The 20,370-nt window shown below is 45.4% G+C and overlaps 1 protein-coding gene and 1 long non-coding RNA gene across 3 annotated transcripts in view; one reads left to right on the top strand and one right to left on the bottom strand.

Annotated features, from left to right (window-relative positions):
- The window catches only part of PPARA (peroxisome proliferator activated receptor alpha), a 49,126-nt gene extending 38,095 nt beyond the window's left edge, over positions 1-11,031 (bottom strand). Inside the window, exons 1-3 of one of the 2 annotated variants that reach the window (XM_068168110.1) lie at positions 10,712-11,031; positions 10,265-10,453; positions 7,727-7,853 (exon numbers count right to left, since the gene is read on the bottom strand). The gene's annotated coding sequence lies outside the window, so the exon portion shown is untranslated. Of the gene's footprint in view, positions 1-7,726; positions 7,854-9,125; positions 9,211-10,264; positions 10,454-10,711 lie in introns of those variants that run through there. The other variant, XM_068168111.1, reaches the window with a different exon arrangement.
- A 274-nt stretch (positions 11,032-11,305) lies between these two features.
- The window catches only part of LOC137456595 (uncharacterized), a 39,917-nt gene continuing 30,852 nt past the window's right edge, over positions 11,306-20,370 (top strand). The window contains exon 1 of the long non-coding RNA XR_010991054.1: positions 11,306-11,475. This is a non-coding gene — a long non-coding RNA (uncharacterized lncRNA). The remainder of the gene's footprint in view (positions 11,476-20,370) is intronic.

Below are 20,370 nucleotides of genomic sequence, written 5' to 3'. Positions count from 1 at the left end.
TTAAAGCCTTTGCAACCACAACTCCTCAGCTGTGACAAGACCTGAAGGTTCACTTTCATAGATTCAAGGAATGGTATAGGTTGGAAAGGACCTTAAAGATCATCTAGTTCCAACCCCCTGCTATGGGCAGGGACACCTTCCTCTAGACCGGGTTGCTCAAGGTCTCATCCAACCTGGCCTTGAACGCCTCCAGGGAGGAGGCAGCCACCACCTCCCTGGGCAACCTGTTTCAGTGTCTCACCACCCTCACTGGAAAGAATTTCTTCTTGCCTCCAGTCTAAATGTGCCCTCCTCAAGCTTCAATCCATTCCTCCTCGTCCTGTCACTACAAGCCATGGGAAAAAGCCAATGCATTGTGGAACTGACTCATCACCATTTAGTAGAATCACTGCAGAGTCTGCTCTCATTCTCTGTTGGCAGTGTTAACAGTTTCTCTACCAGTGCTTGACAACACTTCTTGGATATCTTAAATTCTGATTAGCTACAGCAATACTGGGTTAAAAGCTCATTTAAAAAAATAAATATTAATTGAGCTAAGGGATTTCCCAGCCTCCCTCAAAGAGGACAGAGATGGTTCATTCCAAGGCTGGTATCACCACAGTGTGGTTGGTAATCTGTGCTGGGGCTAATGTAATATAAAGATATCTAATATGATATAAAGAATTATGACTGGCAGGATGAGGGAAGTGGTTCTGCCCCTCTGCTCTGCTCTCCTGAGACTTTACCTGCACTACTGCCTCCAGTTCTTGTGCCCCCAGCATAAGAGGGACATTGAGCTGCTGGAGCAGATCCAGAGGAGGCCACAAAGATGATCAGAGGGCTGCAGAACCTCTCCTAAAAGGACAGGCTGAGACAGCTGGGGCTGTTCAGCCTGAAGAAGAAAACACTCTGGGGGGAACGGTAGGGCAGCCTTCCAGTACCTGAAGAGGGCTACAAGACAGCAAGGAAGAGACTTTTCCCAAGGGCTTGTAGTGATAGAATGAGAAGGAATGGATTGAAGCTTGAGGAGGGCAGATTGAGACTGGAGATTAGGAAGAAATTCTTTAAAGTTAGGGTGGTGAGACACTGGAACAGGTTGCCCAGGGAGGTCATGGATGCCCCTCCCTGGAAGTGTTCAAGGCCAGGTTGAATCAGGCCTTGAGCAACCTGGGCTAGGTGGGAGGTGTCCCTGCTCATGGCAGGGGAACTGAAACTGGATGATCTTTAAGGTTCTTTCCAACCTAAACAATTCTGTACATCTATGAATCCATGAAAGTTATTGGGTGGAGGGATTGGACTGCAGCCCATACTGCATGTAGCTGACTTTCTGAGGTTACCAGACGAGAAAACAACCCTGCAGAGAGTTTTAAGTGTAGCAGTTTTGGAGTCTAACTCTCATCCAAGACACATCTGGACTTTTGCCCCTCCTCCTTTCCTTTTTTTGTAATGCTGTGTGCTTGAAGTCCTGTCAGTACTTGGTGCATTCTACAGTTTTTCCAGTGTCCTTCACTGTGGGACTCCCAGTTGTGTGTTTTATTAAGACAAAGATAACTGGCTGTCCTTGAAACAGTGGTTAAATATTCACTTTGGCTGAGGATTTGTGACCTGTGGGCAAAAATCTGAGTTCTTACAGGCATGGTGATAGCAATGTTCTTTCTGAATAACGAGCTCTTGTTTTGGAGCAATACTTCTAAGACAACACAAAGAACAAAAAGAGAGAAGGGTAACTTAATGCAGTAAGTTGAAAGATGGTTTAGACTTTTGAGCATCTAGATTTAAGACCATGAAAAGTTTCCTTTGAATCTTTCCTGCCTTTCTACCATAACCTAGGCCTTGCAATCTCCCTCTTTTAGACTCTCTGCTCAAACACAACTTCTCCACCTGGCAAACCCCTACATTTTGCCACCCTCATCTCATCACAGTTTCTGCTCGGAACAATCCAAGTCACATCCCCTCCCAACTTTGCATCTGTATCTCTTAGTAGAACAGCTCCCCTACCTCCCAGCATTCCCTAAAGGCCAGCATGAAGCCTCTCAGCTTTCTCTTTTCATTTACCAATTAAACTTCCACAGCTAAGCTCAGTCATGTTTTGGCTTGAGACTAAAGTCCAGTTACTTTGGTACAGATTCATTGACTCATAGTATGGTTGGGGATGGAAGACACCTTGAAGATCATCAAGTTCCAAGACCCTTGCCATAGGCAGGGACACCTTCCACTAGACCGGGTTGCTCAAGGCCTCATCCAGCCTGGCCTTGAACATACCTGCAACTTCTGCCTGAAAAGCTCAAAGATAAACATTACCTTTCTATCTCAAGTATACCTCCTTTCCAGCCCCCAGTACTCTCCCCATCCCCAGATCCCAGGTTTCACTTTTGGCTCTAGCCTGGCACACTTTGCTTCAATACTCTTGCAGTTGTCTTACCCCTCTCTTTCATAAGCCATGCCAACCCATCCTCAAATCACCTCCTCCATCCCCTCAAGCCTTCTATCTCTGCTTCTCTAGGATCTGCACAGCTGCACTCTTCTCACCATCTGCAACCCCCTGTGCAATTCATCACCCAACACAACAGACCACAATTATTCACTGTTTGAAAAGACACCCTGGCATTTACATCTGTTTCTGGAAGAGATTCAAGAAGCCTGAATTCGCCTTCTTATCACAGAAGATCACTGTGTATCTTCCTGGCTTTACTTCACTGACAAAGTTTATTCCCTTGCCCAGACATAATAACAAGACATATTGGATAACCTAAATTCAGCTTAACAGAAGGATTTATTTCCTATGAAAGAGAATGACCCTTCAGACAAGGTATTAGATTTAGGCCCCTTCTGCTGGCAAGTGCTTTGCTCAAGTGAGTAACCCCCAGTGGGTTAGCTTTCATACTCTCCAACAAGTAGACAAAAATCTAACCTCCCCTATACACAGGGCCTGGAGCTGTGTACTTCACTTACTCCTCACTATCCTAATACTTTACTCATCCCACCAAAGTATTTTTATAGCCTCTTGTTGCTCAGCTATTGCATTTAAATAAATAAATAAATAAATCACTCCAACCTGCTAAAAATAAACTAACTTTGATTTAAGGGCATGCCACAGCTCAGAGCACCCAGAGTGGAACGTGGAACTAAATTCTTTCACTTTTTTTTTTGCTGATGGAGTTTGGGGTTTTTTTGGTTTAAAAACCCAGGCCTTCAGTTTGTTTTGGTGTTGTTTGATTTTTTTTTCCTGGTGTTTTAAGAACATCACACAAACCCCAAAGTTTACACTGAACTGGCATTGCTGATAGGAGTCTTGGCAACAGGTATGAATGCAATGAATCTACATTTTTTGGCAAATGGACATCAAGTGCTTGTACTTCCAAGCTACTGATAGAGGATATACTTGGGACACATGACTTCACAGTTCTAAATCAGGTCACTGTCTACAGTATGCAGATCACAAGCCTCACACTCCTGCATGATCAAAATATATCCAAAACACAACTAATTATTCCTAAGCTTCTTTCTGAGCTCTCTTCTCATCCTTCGTATGATGTGCTGACTGTCTGCTTACCCAGTTAACAGCCCCCTCCCTGCTAAAAACCTTATCACCTGTCTGTCACCCCACTTCTCCTCCCCACTTCTTTTAACTAAGGAAGCAGCTGAACAGTTTGATGAAACAGCCAGGATAAGAAAACCTGTTCTAAAAGCCATATATGTACTGTCAAATACCACTTTTAATTCACTTTGTAAAGCATTTTGGCTGATTGAATCAGACTCTGAAAAGGCAATGATAGGGACACAGCACTCACAGCCTTCTGCAGAGCCCAACAGAAGCGGTTGGTTGTAAAATGTTAAGGGTGCAGTTAGATAAGTTAAGCAATGGAATAGCTCCCTGACATCAAAAGATCTTTTCCACAGCTCTGTGACATTGTCAGCCCTGCACCTTCCCTCTCCCTTCTTCTTTTCCAGCCACACATCTCCATCCCGCCTCTGCTGGCCGTCACACTTCTCTGATCTCAGTGGCCACATCTGAAATAGTAAATAAAGCCAGGCCAAAGCCCAGGTTCAAGTCATGCTATTAAGAGTCCTCTCTGACACCATTTTGGCCCATACCAACTTGGCCCCGTCCCAGACAAACATGCAGGCACAGTTAAGGGGACAGCAAATTCAGAGCAGCAAACTGCTCTCCACCAGCAGGTTAGACGCCAGCATAACTTTTCAGGGGGAAAACTCTTGGGGAGGTGGGGGAGGAGGGGGGTGGGGGTGGGTGAGTGTGTGCATGAGATTCTATGATTTTGTTCTGGGTCCAGAGAATGGTCCCTGTCACCTTTTACCGTGTAGTGCAGACATAACCTCAGTGAGACAATTCACCTCGACGAGCTGGTTAGAAACCTAAGGCAGGACACAGCTAGAGCTAGCTGAACAGATTCACTAAGGGGCAGCTAAAAGGAAGGATCAAAACACAGGGATGGAAGCAAAGCAAAAGAAGCATCAAGAGGGAGCCTGACTGATCTGTAACAAGGGTTGCTAGATCAGATCAGGCCATGCTGTGTAACCTCACCTCTCTCTGTAAACCCCATAACTGCAGGGCTCTCAGGAACAGCACGGAGAGGGGACATCCTATTCTAATACTTAGGTAGTTCCAATATTTATGTCTTCATAGGTACATGTACACAAAAACATACACACACTGTGCATGCCACATAGAAGAGAAATAAAGCAAATGAAAGCTGCAAACTGAACAGTCACATATTCTTAAAGGATAATCACTACTGCAATACAATCCCCATTGCAAGGTTTATTATGGGATTTACAGCCCTGAGGAAATGTAACTCCTGCTAAATTTGGTTAGAATGATGGCAGTTCACTATGCTGAAAATTAGGTGTCCAAACCATACATTTAAGTTCCCCAGTTGACAGCTGTTTGAAGATACTGACCTGTCTATGTACAGCTCCATCTCTATGGAAGCACAGTACACAAAATGTACAGCTGCTGCTTTTTTTCAGATGCAGTATCCTGTGCTGCTTGTTTCCCAGTTAGACACTAAAGCTGCTGCCCAATTTGCTTCTAATCAGGCTGGCATGCTTAACTGCACACAGCAGTCTTTTGTTCTGAGATGGGTAAGAGTAAATAATTTGTTCTATATATAGAGAGAAAAGAGCTCATTTCAGAGGGAAAAAACCCAAACAAAGGAGTTCAAATCTCTTATGTGCTCTTCTCTATGGGCAGCTATGTGGGATATACAAACACATACATGACATCATTTTTAAGCTTTCACATACATACAGCACAACAACAGAAGTGGACCTTAAGCTCACAGAGCCAAATTTCCAACAACCAACTGGTCAGGAACAACCACAGAGAGAACTTTCACCTGTTTACATAGCTCTCTTGTAGTGAAACCATATCCATGCAGCATCTTACACTGACAAACACCCCCCACTCAAAACCCTATCACAATGCAGCACACTTGCTCCAAACAGAACGTTTACCTACAGACCAAGAAAAAAAGATTTTTAAAGCCACACTTAACCATTTTAAGCATTGCTGAGTAAACCTCAGTGTCCAATATTCTGTGCATAACTGCACTGGCTACTTTTTGAAATCATTCTTTGGACTCCTAAACTTCATCCAGAATCTCATTTTAGCCTCCATGAGAAACATCCTTCTTGTGCTAGCAATGCATGGTTCATGTAAGCTTCCCCTGAAAATTGCCCACAAGCCAGCAACATTCACTACCACCTCTGGGCTGCAATTAATTTTATTTTAACAGGCAAGTTGGTTGTAATGGAGAATTCATCAGCCCTGCTGTAAAGAATGCCATCAAGCACTGCCTGCTAATAAATCCAGGAGATGTCAAAGCAGGCTCTTGACACGACACCCACCTTCTCTTTCCTCTTCCCCCTCAAATCCAAATGGTTCCATATTATATATTCAAGCCTTACTAATCCATTTTCCACACATGTTGAACAAAGCTGTGAGAAGGTTTTGTTTTGTTTAATAAGAGCCTGCACCATGACTCCAATGTCACAAACTTCATAACACTCTTGCTGAAGCACTGCAAGTCTTCACTTTCAAATAGTTCCAGCCAACAAACAAAAGCTCTTCTCACCACCTGAACATTCACATTCTGGTTTAAATTCAGGGTCATAGCAATCATTTCCAATAAATATAGAAATAAGACATGCACTCAGCACCCTTATTTGTGCAGCCAAAAACACCCCAACAATGGCATTACAAGCCTGTATGCAGGTTACAGGAACTACTCAGCCAATATAACTGCTGGATGCATGGATACACACAAGACTCTGCCTCCAAACCTTTAGCACAGACTATAGAATAGTTTCAAATCACTCACTTATTTGGTCAAATCTAAGTAACATTACAGCAGGTTGTGTTACACAAAACACATCAAACTCTCAACCACTGACAACAATAAATGCTCTTGGCTCCAGGATATTATACCCTCCTAGATGAGTAAGAAGTTACTCAACCAGCAGTTAATTTGCACACTGCACAGCAGCTCTGGTTTCCTTACATACTTCTCAACAAACTGAAAACAGACTGATGAGATACAAAAATAGGAAAAGCCTGGACTCACTTTCACACGGATTTCAGCTGCCTGCAAACAAATACCAAAGGACCTTATGACTTCGGAAGCTGCTAACCATGCTGATTTCCTCAAGGCAGGAATATCTTTGAATAAGTTTCTTTTACTGTTTGGAAAACTTAAGTGACTAATTTGTTTATAAATGTGTCAAAACAGTCTATTAGCATTTCTAGAAATGGATAGGTAATTAGCCAAGTGCTTGCAAGCCTGTATCGCACTGTTAGCGTTCCCACAGGCGTAAGACAACTTGAAGCAATAAATGTAGATTAAAATAGCACCTCAGAACAAACTATGCCTGTTGTTAGGTAGCTCTCATCTTCATAGCTCCAAAGTGAAAACAAGAAATAACATAAAATAAATGCTTATGGCATTTTAAACCACAGCAAACAGTCACACAAACCTGCCAAGCCTCAGTCAGGACTAGAACACCAACGAATTGTACTTCACGATTTGTATTAATCTGTGCACGAGAAGCCCTTCACTGGACACACACATGATACTTCCTAGATACTTAAGAGACACATGCAATGCACTTATAAATAAATATTGTTACATAAGCAGAAACTATGAGAACTGGTATGAGGAAGTGGAATCAGACTTGGCAACATCTCAATGCCACATGCAATCTGGTCACACAACCACCTCCTCGTAGCAATGTAGTGTTTTTGAAACATGCCAAATATCGCACTCTGTAAGGCTGAAGAGACTTCAGTTTTGTTTACAGGACAGTGATGATTTCAAGCCTAACCTTACCAGGTAAACACTTTCTTCTCCAGTGAACATTCAGCACTCTACTTCATAAAAAGTCAACTGGGATTTAATTTTATGGACCTGCTCCTGTGAAATGCTGAGCACTCTGCTTCTAAAATATTAAGAATTCTTACTTCTACTGAATAAACTCTTTATGCAACTTTTCATGCAAGTCTAGCACAGCAATCCATATTAAAACAAGAGGAAATGTTACTTGCTCCGCTCTCCTGACTGTGCTGCTACTTTCCATTTATCAACTGTTGGCACTACTCGCTTAGGTTTCTTTCCTTGTTGCTTGACTGCGCATTAATCACCCTTCACAGAAACTCTACCTCAAATGTTTTTGTCTTCTCCGGTTGTTCAAAAACAATGCCAAGATAGCTCCCAGCCACGTATGTACTCACCACTTCATGCAGCATCTTGTAGGGCTGAAACAGAAGTTGTTTTCCAGAACATGTTCCCTTTCCATTTCATGTGCACGTTGGGGATGACGAGTGGCTCTCCGTTAATAAAAAGCAGCACACATTCTTTCTTTAAAGAAGAAACAAACACAGTGATCAATAACATTTCCCAAAGCTGATTAATTTTATATTGATATACCGCAATTTAATGGGGTGTTATGCTTTTTTATGGTTTGAAATGACTGAGGCTTTCAATACAACACCTAGCTTCACAGCAGCACGACACTGACACCTAGCTAACCAGGGTATCTCTCAGTATCGCTCTGATCTTCTTTTCCTCACAGCAGAAAAAAAATCCACTTGTCTAAGGCCACCACAGTGGAAGCTTTGTGTGTGATTTCAATTATGATTATTGTTACAGAGTAACACACTTCTACTCCTAAAGCCCATTCTTACAAACTCAGTGGTCTCTGGAGGTGCCTCCCAGCCCATAACATTCTGTGATTTTGTAGACAAACTGTTAAGTTATAGTTTCGTAGATGCAAGCACGCACACACGTCCCACAAGGTGCCTTTGAAACTGGGCCTTTAAGTGCCATTCACACCCTAAAAGGTAGAGATTTTACTTTTCCATACTATATAAGGCCTAAAACACAAACAAACAAACAAACAAACCCAAACAAAAAAACTAATGCACATATAAAAAAACAAAAGGTTGATGGCATTGGCTCCCCAGTCCACTCAACTAAAAACCAAACAAATCAAAGACTGCAAAAGCTATCAGGTTAAATAAAAAAATGTTACAATTCCAACATGCTGTAAGAAAGGGTTTCAAGATATGTGAGTGAATTCAACCTCATTTCTTTTCCCAGACAAATGTTATGTTCTCTTCTTACCCCCCCCCCACCTCCTCGCCTTCCAACAAATATGCCACGTGCAAGAGAAACAGAACTCAGAACTCAAATCTCAGCAGGAAAGCTAAGGCAGAGAAAAAGAGAGTGTGACCGAATGGCTATTTGCCATTTGGAATTAAGAGCTGCTTCTGAAAAAAATACTAAGAAAATTTGCATTGCCCTCTTTGATCACTTTGGGTGAACAGGGAGCACTATAATCCATTTTCTAGAACGAGATGAATATCCTAGGCCACGTCTCCTGCTCTCCTGCAAGACATTACCTTCTCAACCTATTTTTATTACACCCAGCACATAGAACATACAGCATAACAGTACAGAAATCCTCACTGTAATGTAACCTTTTCTCCATGGTGTAAAATTCAGAATGCACCTTTAAAGAAGATACAGCACTGAGTGTTATGAACAGAAAACAAAGACTGAAAAGCAAGCGAGAATCCCACCAAGGTTTTCAGGCCATTTGTAATAAGGAGCCCGAACAACCTACACTACCTGACTGCAGAGGATGGCAGTCAATAGAAGGCATCACCAGATTGATAAGGATTTTTTTTTCCCCCTTGGTCTATGCCAAGTGTTCCTTCCAAACATGGGAAAAGAAATGTAAAGCTGGCTACACAGCTCTGCAAGCCTCCGATAAGGTCTGCACAGGCTCTCACCCTTCCACAGCACTACATTGCTCTGCTTGAAAATCCAAAACCATGCCACTAAAAGTAACTAAGAGCCAATGGCTGCTTGAGAGCGCTCCTGCCAAATAACAAAGGTTATATAACACTGGTTGAGCTTTGAGTAGACTTGTGACCACATCACATGAACCACAACTGCCCTCAGTTTCAGTGGGAGGCCAGGTAGCCTCAGTGCTGTCGGTGATTCTGAATTTATAAAGGAAATACAGTTTCTAGCTTATTAACCTTGCTGCCTGCAAAGACCACGTGAATTTCAACCCAGTAATCAGAGTTAAATGCCAACAAGAGATTCTGTGCACGTTCTACAATATGAAGTAAATTGTGATCAAAACTTCCCTTCCTGACAAAAACTTATGCAACATCTTTACTTGTGCACAACTAAGACATCCAATGCCATCAGAGTGCCAAACATCATTATTATAGATAATCCTGTCTGACGAATCCTGTGCTCACACTTCTTCCATCAGAGAGCTTAGAAACTATCAGCAAGGCTGTGCTAATCTTAACGTGAATACAAGGCAGTGCCTTGTAGCACTCCATTCCATCACTTCTTCAACGCTGTCTTTTGCACTTACTGGACAGCCCCGTAGGGACAACCAAACCCACGTTTTTCTCATCAAACCACAAAAGCAAATAAAGGGAGAACTCCCACTGACCCTCTCCTCACGCAAGGATATTTGACTCTGACCGACTGCCTGGTAAAAGCACAACCCGCCTGGCCAAGCCAAGCCGACACGGGTAGCCTCCAAGCACCTATTTTCCGCCTAGTGCCCCAGATAATTTCTCAAACCACGTTAAAGACAATTCAAATGCGCTGCGTTTAAGAGACGTGACAGTTGCAAACCAGCACCGTGCCTGACGGAACATCGCCTTTTCTGTTTCCCACCCCCACAGCACACTGAAGTCTCCCCATTAAGTTTCCAGGCTCCCTCTTTTACCTACACATACCAAGCTCTGCCAAGGCCGGCTCTTGCTCGTCCTTTAGCCTCACTGGCCCCGGGCTGCCGCCCACCGCGGTCCCGGCAGGGCGGGCAGCTGGCGCGATGCCCGAGCGCAGCAGCCGGAACAGCTAAAGCATCTCCCCAGGCCAGCTAACTCCTTCTCGCCTTTGCCACAGCCGCAGTTTTTCGCAGGGAGCTTCAAAACGCGGCGACAAGATAAACACACGCGTTAAAAAAGCAATAAAATAAATCAATGAAAGGGGAGAGGGGTAAGAGGAAAAGACAGGTCATAAGCAAAACCGCCACCGTGCGAGCGAGGTGGGGGACATCACCCAGCCGCCCTCCCACCGCCAACGCCCCCCCTCCCCGCGCTCCCCCTCAGCCGCCGGAGTCCCAGCTGGCGCTCAGGCAGCCGCAGGGGGCGGGGAGGGGGCGGACGCCCCTAAGGCAATACCGTGGATTACTGGCGGCCCGCAGGCAGGCGGAGAGGCGCAGCCGCTCGCCTAGGCGAAAGGGGTCTGTGGGCAGGGTCGGGTCGGGTCGGGTCTGGCAAGCGCCACCTCGTCCCCCGGCTACCGCTCCGCCGCCGGGCCGCCCGGCTCTCGGCGCACACGCGCGCCCAACGCTTCCCGACCGCCGATGCCGGCGCACGAGCACCCTCTCGCCGCCAGCCTTAGCCAGGGTGAGCAGCTGCCGGGCGCTGTCAGCCCGGCGGGGCGAGGGTCGCGGAGGGGGAAGGAGGAGGACACGGGCACCCCGCCGCTGCGCCTGGCTGACTCCGGGCGGCAGGGTGACAGGTACCGGAAGTGAGGTCGTGGCACACACCTCCCGCCACGGCCGCGCGCCATTGGCTGCGCGCGGGCAGACCTGCGCGGGCCGGCCGCGGCGCGAGGGCGGGCGCGCTCCTCCTCCGCCCCCTTCCCTCCCTCCCTCCCTCCGCTGGAGCCGGCGGCCGGGAGCCGCCTCCGGGGCTTCCCCGACCCTGAGCGAAGTTCTGCCCTGTCCCTGCAGCCTACAGGCTGCGGGGGGCGAGCGGCCGTGTCCTGGCCCTGAGGGGAGACGCGCGCGGGTCGTGGCGAAGAGGCTTCTCCGTGAGTGCGGCCGGCTGAGGAACTGCCGCGTTCAGAAAGTCACTGCGGGGCACGTCTACGGAACAGAGCCCAAAGCCCCTGAGCAAGGCTTTGTCGTGGACGTTAGCTTCTTGAGGCTCTTGGAAAGGTAACCCGAAGCACACACAGAGCGGGTTTAAAAGAGGAGTTGTTTCCCCTGCCTCTATTTCTGCTCTGGCTGCTTCCTGCGTATTAAAGTCCTTGGTGATCCTCATGCCAGGGGCGAGCCCTGTACAAAAACTGGCACTAGGGGGTTTAAACCATAGTTACATTTTCATTGTCGAGCTCTCACTGCATTTAGAGGGAAGGAAGAAAAAAAGGGGTTAAAAAAAGAGAAGCTTTATTCCTGACCTGAGTAGCCAGGAGTGCCAGGGACACAACCATGAGCTGCTTGAGATCTTGTTTTACATGCACCAAGCACAACACACGTGGGCAGCTCCTGCTTAGTTTCACTCGATGGAAGCACAGTTTGTGGCAGCTCAGAAAAGAGAAACACAGGCCCAGAAGAGAGGGAGAAAGCTTGGCCCCAGCCGCAGCAAGGGCTGCAGAGCGTGTGCAGCTCGGGAGCCCTCAGCACAGGAAGGACGTGGAGCTGGGGGAGAGGGTCCAGAGGAGGCCAGGAAAATGATCAGGGGGTTAGAGAACCTCTGCTACGAGGACAGGCTGAGGGAGCTGGGGGTGTTCAGCCTGGAGAAGAGACCTAAGGGAGACCTAACAGCAGCCTGCCAGTACCTGAAGGGGCTCCAAGAAGGCTGCAGAGGGACTGCTTGCAAAGACCTGCAGGGACAGGACGAGAGGCAGTGGTTTGAAATGAGAGCAGAGCAGATTTAGATTGGATGTGAGGAACAAGTTCTTTAGCATGAGGGTGGTGAAACACTGGAACAGGTTGCCCAGGGAGGTATTTGAGGCCCCATGCCAGGAGACATTGAGGGTAAGGCTGGGTGTGGTGGGTCGAAGTTCCCCCCCCCACCCCCAGCATTAAATTAGCCAGACTAACTCAGCTGGAAGCAAATGGAAGCTGTATTTACAAGCAAAACTACAATCTACAATGGAATGCAATGAACATGTACAAATACACAGGATTTACAATTAACAAACAACATGAACCCCCCCCTGGTCAGAGACCAAGGAAACTGTCCCTCTGCCCCTCCCCTCCCCCCAAAAGGGAGAAAGGAGCAGAGAGAAAGCAGCAGTTAGACTTAACCAAAGTAATGCAGCCAAGGTCAGCAAAAGCAGAATTAATATCTCCCGAGTGAAGTAAGCAGAGAAGAGATCAGAAGGAGAAAGAATTGTTTCAATGTAGCCAGTCTTATACTAGGTATTTCCCCACTGAATTTGTTTAGAATTATCTTTAGTTTTCCTTTTTGCACCCAATAGTGATTTATTTATATTTTTCTGCTCAAAACCTGTAGCAAATTTTTAAAGGCATAGCCTAAGACTACCACAGTGGGCAAGGCTCTGAGCAACCTGATCTAGCAGAGGACGTCCCTGCTGACTGCAGGGAGGTTGGACTGGATGAGCTTTGGAAGTCCCTTCCAACCTAGACCGTTCTGTGATTCTATGGTTCTGTTTAACTCCACACATGTCTCAATCTTTAGGTTAAGCACATGCTTATCCTAAACTGGACGTGCTGAACCTAAAGCACGATACTGGAGCGCTCCATGTAGGAGCAACAGTACTGGTAGGTGTTTGGAAAAGCATCAGAAAGCATGTGTGAGTGTGAGCCAATAAAATGCAGTATTAACAACATAAGACATGCAGTCAAAAGCCCTTATATTTACAGCAAGTAATTTCAAAAGCCTTTTCAGACTATTCCCAGCCAGTTCCAGTCACAGCCCGGCTTTTCAGTCACTGGCGCAGCTCTGAGGTCTGTGGAGAGCCAAGCCGATTTTGAAAGTTAGTGACTAGTTTTAACACTGTATTTCTCCACAGCAAGTGTGTAACAGAGCTCAGCTGGTAACAAGGCTCAGGGACTATTTCTATGAAAGGTGTTACCTCAGCACATGATCCTAGAGGTCTTTCCCAACCCAAAGAATTCTCTGGGATTCTAGATGAGCTTTTAATTCGGTTTGGTTTTTTTTTCCCCCTGAAATATACCCAAGCAAAAGAAGCTTCTGTACAGTTACAAATACATGCTGATTTTCTTTGGATGTGTGATCAGCTCTTGAAACTGGTTCCCCTCTTCGCTTCTCAAGGAAGCTGTGGAGAATGAGGACACTCGTGTTTGAGTTTCTGTCCTGACCTTTCAGGATGGATTTAGGAAGTCTGTTTGCATGTGCGTTTGTGTTGCTGGTCCCTGAGGTGACATTGTAGAAGCACAGCAGTGTAACTCTCCAAAGTAAGATCTTGGCATGGTTGCAGGCTTCTGCCAGGGGAATTTGCATATTTTGAGGGATTCACCACATCAGGGCATTGCTGTTGACAGTGAGAGGCATGCCAGGCTGTCTAGGCTTTATCCTAGCTGTCAAGCTCAACCAGCTCTTCTGAGGCAAAGAGGTATTTCGTACATCTTGTCCTGGCTCATGCACTAATGCTGTCCCACCAAATATTCATTGGGAACTAAAATGAGTTGTGGGCTGTTGCCTATTTATGAGTTGTGGGCTCCCCATCCCACACTCTCTGATAACCAAACTCGCAGCAGCCTCTGTCTGCAGCGTGGTTGGGGAAGAGGCCTGTGGTTATTCTAGACAAAGCACAGCTCTCTTGTGCTCTTTGGAAGTATTTCCTTCTAAAGAAGTTTCCTGCATGTTGTCCACAAAAAAATGGCTGCTGTACAAGGAGGCATCTGTGAAGAAGGAGGAGAATGTACCCTGCCTTTCAGTTCTTTCCCCAGCAGACCGTGGTGATTCCTTTTGCACCAAAAGCTCTTTTTAAGTGCAGACTGCTGACTGGATTGCATCAGTTTGTATCACAGTTTGAATCTTAATCACACACTAAATATCGTAAACATCCATCAGCTATTTAAATGTGCCAGCTTTTAGAATCAGAACTTAAGATTATTTACTAGGCTCTTACCTGGAATAAGCTTTAATTTGTGTTACATTCTATTAATATGCAACAACCATATTACTATTGCTTAACAGCTTGACAGTTGAGAAACAAGCAGCCAGGCTTGTGCAGTCATTGATTTTTCCATCTTTCCAGTAGCCAGCTGGCTCTGCCACAGGTCTGCATGGTCATGCACAGCATTTCTGTCACAGGATGTTTTCCTTTCCAAAGCAAAAATACCTTTCCCTCTTTTGAAAGGCCAGATATGGACTGTCTTCTAACAGTTCTGTGGAAGCAGGGGAGCAGATCCAAGACAACATGAATTCATTCAAAAGTCTGGGAAACAGACTGCTCCAGCAGTTAATAACAGTGCCTTTGCCACCTCATCCAGCCATGGGTAAAACACAGGAAGTGGGCTGACCCTGTGCTCAAATATTTGTTGTGGTTTTTCTTGCTGATCTGATGACAGAGATTTTAACAGACAATGTGTCTTATTTATGCTGAGTCATCATGAAGGTGCTACATCTGGGTCAGGCCAGTCGCAGGCACAAATCCAGGCTAGGTGCAGAGTGGATTGAGGGCAGCTCTGAAGAAAGAGACTTAGGGGTGTTGGTTGGTTGAGAAGCTCCCCAGGAGCCAGCAGTGCCCTCATTTAGCCCAGCAGGCAGCGGTGTGCTGGGCTGCAGCCAGAGCAGTGTGGGCAGCAGGACAAGAGAGGGGATTCTGCCCCTTGACTCTGCTCTGCTGAGACCTCACCTCCAATCCTGCCTCCAGTTCTGGTGTCCCCAGCAGAAGGACACAGAGCTGGAAGAGAAAGTTCAGAGGAGGGCCACAAAGATGATCCACGGGCTGGAGCAGCTCTGCTGTGAGGACAGGCTGAGGGAGCTGGGGGTGTTCAGCCTGGAGAAGTGAAGACTCTGGGGGGACCTTAAAGCTGCCCCCCAGTACCTGAAGGGATCCTGCAGGAAGGCTGCAGAGGGACTTTTCCTGAGGGTGTCTAGAGACAGGCCAAGGGGGAATGGTTTGAAGCTGAGGCACAGCAGGATTGGACTGGAGTTGAGGAAGAAGTTCTTCAGTATGAGAGTGGTAACACTTTGGCACAGGCTGCCCAGGGAGCCTGGGGGTGTTGAAGGCCAGGTTGGATGAGGCCTTGAGCAGCTGAGTCTAGTTGAGAGGTGTCCCTGCCCATGGTGGGGAGGTTGCAGTAGATGATCTCTGAGGTCCTTTCAATCCTGCGTCATTCTAGGGTTCTATGATCTGTGAGATTTATCTGTCTTGACCTGTCATTCTGAAGCTCTGTCCCTGCAGAGCAGTATTGTTAAGGAAACATCTGTGCTACTTTGCTGCTGATTTTAGGGCAGGTTGGTTTAGGGAGGGTCTGTTGGTTTTAGATGCATGTCTCTCTCCTGGATTAGAACAAACCTCTGAAGTTGATAAATGAAAACTTTTTAAGATAAATCATACTGTGCTCATCTTGTCTCACTTTGGCATGACAGGTTCTGGATGAAATCAGGTGCAAGTTTCAGGTTTGCACAAGTCGAATGTTCCACCAAACTCTTTAGACATGGGATTATTTTTTGTTTGGTTTAGATCTAAAATATCTCCCAGCAAAATAAGTGATTCAAGCTGTTCTTTAACTGCTGTCAGAGATGTTTCCTGTGCCATGCCATCAATGTAAGGTATGGACTCAGCCATTCAGGCAATTTCTACCCATACTTGAGAATGACTTGCCTCATTACTCTTTACTTACCAGTGTTAACACCAAACATTCCAGCCACCCATACAGAAGGGTTTAGGTTGGAAAGGACCTTAAAGATCATCAAATTCCAACCCAGCTGCCACAGGCAGAAGCATCTTCTACTAGCCCAGGTTGCTCAAGGCTCATCCAACCTGGCCTTGAACACCTCCAGGGTGGGGGGTATCTGCGAGCTCCCCAGGCATCCTGTTTCAGTGTCTTACCCCAGTTTCTTCCTAATCTCCCATCTAAATCTTCCATCTCAAAGCCATTGCCCCTCATCCTGTCATAAGAAGCCTTCATAAAAATCCCTCCCCAGCTTCTGGAAGGCTGCTCCAAGGTCTCCCCAGAGCCTTCTCTCCCCTGGGCTGAACCACCCCAACTCTCTCAGCCTGTCCCTATACCTCTCTTCCTTTGTCAAAAAGACTAAGAACAGTTGCATGTAAGATGATGGTGCTTTAAACTTATCAATCAACCCTTCTTAAACCACAATGTTTAGAAGTTCTCCCATAATCAAACCCTTTTTATGCTAGTGGTGTCATCATCACTCTGGGTAGCAGCCATGTGGAGAATTGTTGACCTGCCATCCTCTGGATGTGCCAGTTCTCTCCCGCGCCCTGTCATTATTGCTGTCAGGCCATTTCTCCAGTTCAGTGAAAAAACTTCTTTAATGGAAAACTATTTGCAGTGAGCAAGTAATGCAGGATGCACACATTAAAGGTGAACTGAAAGACAGGGGTAACCAGTGTGTCCTGAAGGGTTTTTCTGAGGGGAAGCCCACGCTTGAGTCTCCTGCAGGATATGGAGGAACCACAGGGGAAATAATGAACTCAAGATAAGCAACTGTTCTTAAAACTCAGCTGTGCTTTGCTTTCCCAGATACTCCCTGCTTTCTCTTCTGAATCATTTCTCCCTCCAATGTAAAAATCCCTTTTCTATACATTTCTTTTGGTACTGGACACTATTAGCAGACTCAGCCAGATTGAGTGGGTTGTTTTATGGTGGGGTTTTTTTGGTTGTTGTTGCTGTTTGTTTTGGTGTTGGTTTTTTTGTGGGTTTTGTTTGGTTGGTTTTTTGGTTGGTTAGTTTTGGTTTGGGTTAGTTTTGGTTTGGGTTTGTTTTGGTTTAAGGGTTTTGTTGGGGGGTTTTTGGCTATTTTTTTTCCTCCAAGAACTGCTAAAAAATGGGTTAGAGTGAGTATAATTAAATTACACGTCCTTAGATCACTGCTTGGTATCTTGAACTGGAGAGCAGTTTTGTTGTGCTGTTACTGACATTTTTTACTCTTTCTGTCCTTCCTTTGATTCATGTGGTACTTGCCAGGAGCTGTGGCTGAAGGAATAACAGTTACCTCCTATATAGATTCTCTCCCCCCTCCCCATTATTCTTGGAAATAGATGCACTTTTAATTTGGTTAATGATGAATCTGCCTGCTTCATGGATTTTAAATCATTGACCTTTGCATTTCCAGTCCTTTGAACTGAACACTATTTGAATGTTTCCTATCTCAAAGAAAAAAGACTTTATTTTCTCATCCAGGCTTGAAGTCCTTTTTGCACCTTTCCCCCCCATCTCAGTTTCACATTTGTTTTCTCTGTCTTATTGAGATTCTACTCTTTGGCAACTTAAAATCTCTCCCTGTCATCACCACTGTAACTGTGATTCATCTTACTCATGAGCTGACTATTGCAACATCTCTTTGGGCCTACATTCTTCCCCCTCTCCAGCTAAAGCTATCTTTTGCTGTCACTCTCAAGTCTCTTTACTATTTACATCAACTCTCTCCACCTCTCTGATGTCTCCTGCCAATTCCTAACCCTTCTTTCCTGTAATTTCCTGTGTTCTCTCTACTGTCCTTTAATAATCTGCCCTTTCCCTGCAAAGTTTTTATATTAGCAGAACATATTAGGACACTGAAGCAAGAACAAATGTAGGGCAGATTGCTTTTTAAATGCAGTTGTTAACAACTTCTCCTTGGTTTTCTTTTAAATGTGTCCTCCTGTATACACCTCTGCAGCATTTGTGTACTGTAGTGCACGCCTAGGTCGGCTTACACTGCAATTAGTACATTCTCCCATACTTTGATCAGTACTTATTCTTATCTGGCCTTTGTTGTAGCCTTTATCTAGGCATTAGTAATTTCTGCACCTTTGCTCCCATTTTGTGCAGATTTCAAGAAGGAATTACCATCTAAATGTCAGCTTGCTGTGCTTTCATCTCCTTGTAAGTAATTCAGACCAAGTACAGAAAGGAAAACTAGAGCTGGAACTCGTGTTTGCTTCCATACTAAGTAGGTGCAGTTCCCACCGAGTTCTTCATACACCACAGCTGTAAGCACATTTATTTAGCAAGCAGACCCAGTGTGTTATTGCCAGAGCGCCCAAGGAGAGCCAGTGTGAACAATGTACACATATATTTGTTTTGGTGCAAAGTCCAGTGGCTTCTGAAGGCCAGTTTAAAGCTAAGCTGTTTGTTTTGGTTTGTTTGGTTGGTTGCTTTGTTTCTAATCAAGGCAATTAAAGGGAAAGTACAGGTTGCATGCTGCTTTCAAGAGTGGTGGCACCTAGTGAGCAGGCAGGATACACACTGGGTGGCACTGGTTCTTTGTATGCACGCCAGTGCATTTTACAGAGCTCGTCTCATCACGGTTTTGCAGTCCTTCAAAACCTTAATGCCAGCAGTTTCTTTTCCTGTTTGCCTGTAGTACTGCAAATGCAGGTTTTGAAAGCCCCTAAGATTTCCTCCCCCTGGAGAAGGGGCAAGTATTTGCCTCAGACTGTCAAGTACAGATTCTGAGTTTGGGTTCTAGGGTGGGTAAATCTCAAAGCAATTAGCTGAGTAACTATCTAGCTTAAACTGTTTTCCTAGCCTGTTTCCAGGCCATGACTAACACTCACTGTGCAACACCCAGCCTTTTCCAGCACTCACAGCTGAGTTACTGACCAGATGCTAGAGCTGCCTTGAATGAAGAACTACCACACACTGCATTTCTGGGCTCTTTGCTCAATCATTGCATATTTACAAGCCAGAGTTTTAAACAAAAAGCAACACACATGGGTTTGAGCTGCTGCTTTGCAGGTACCACTTTCTCCTTCACACTTTGACTGTCCATGTCCTGACTGTTCAAGTATTTCTCACTACTCTTTACATTGGTCAGCTCTGCTGTGTGAGCAGGAACTAAGCCCTAGGTAGGATATTTTTAAGAGCAAGATTGTACTTCTGAAATGGTTTACAGTGTTTGATCAAATAATTTTATATCAAGACCTTAAATAAGACAGAAGAGGGAGGTCAGATGAGATTTGAGAACACAAGCAGATTTACTGTGCTGTAAGGCATATTAACAAGCTTACTGCTTGCTAGAAACTGGGGGAATACTCATCTCAAGCCAGTAGCAGAAAGGTCACAGTTTTCTGATCCTGTGGCCTCAGAAACATCCAAATACCCATCCTCATGCAATACTGCACTGCTCCTCAGTTGCCCCAGCTCCAGTGCTTCGCCAGGCCACACTGCGAACCAGATCAGGGGATCTCTTACACTGAGAAGTCATACAAAAAAGAGCAGCAGGAATTAAAACTGATTTCCTGATCCAGCTCATGGCACACCCCACCATGCCCTGGAGAGCTGGCACGTTGTGATGAAGGATTGCTGGCTGAATTCCTTCCATCTGCATTACTTCTGAAATTAGCCTGACATCAAATCACAGTCATGCTTGATCAAAGAAACAGAGATGGCTGTCATGGGTGATCTGAGGAATAAGGAATATGGCTTATTTTAGTTATGAGGATCCTGGAAAAGAAGGTCATTTTCAGCTGGATCATGAGGAGCAAAGCTCATGAGGTATCTGTAGGACCACAGCACAGGCAAGTCCTGGTTGTTTGGACATAAGGAATGTAAACAGTGGCAGGAGCTGTAGCACTGAAAGCCTTCTGAGCTTGGAGAATTTGGGAGGGATGTCATTTCAGCAACACAAAAGCATCAGCTACTAACACTGTATTTATCCAAATCATAAAGAATAATTTTAAATAAGAAGAGGTTTTGGAGCTGTATTTAGCTGGAAGATCTGTGTGGGAGAGGGGTGGATACCTTTGGACTTCGTTAATAATTAAGTGGAAGAGTGTGTTAAAGCCTATGGAATGGATAGCATGGTAGTAAAAATACTGTGACTCACTGAAAGTTAGGGGTTAGCAAACAGGCAGAAGTAAACAAAATTGCACAAGACAGATCCTTGTGCAGCTAGAGCTGTCCCTCTTTAGTAAAGCTGTGACTGAAATGCTCCACTCA

The sequence above is a fragment of the Melanerpes formicivorus genome, unplaced genomic scaffold, assembly GCF_026170545.1.
Source record: "Melanerpes formicivorus ecotype bairdi unplaced genomic scaffold, bMelFor1.0.p_v2 SCAF_132, whole genome shotgun sequence".
Lineage (NCBI taxonomy): Eukaryota > Metazoa > Chordata > Aves > Piciformes > Picidae > Melanerpes > Melanerpes formicivorus.
The sequence above is the reverse complement of the archived record's forward strand: the minus strand, read 5'-3'. Positions and strand labels throughout refer to the sequence as shown.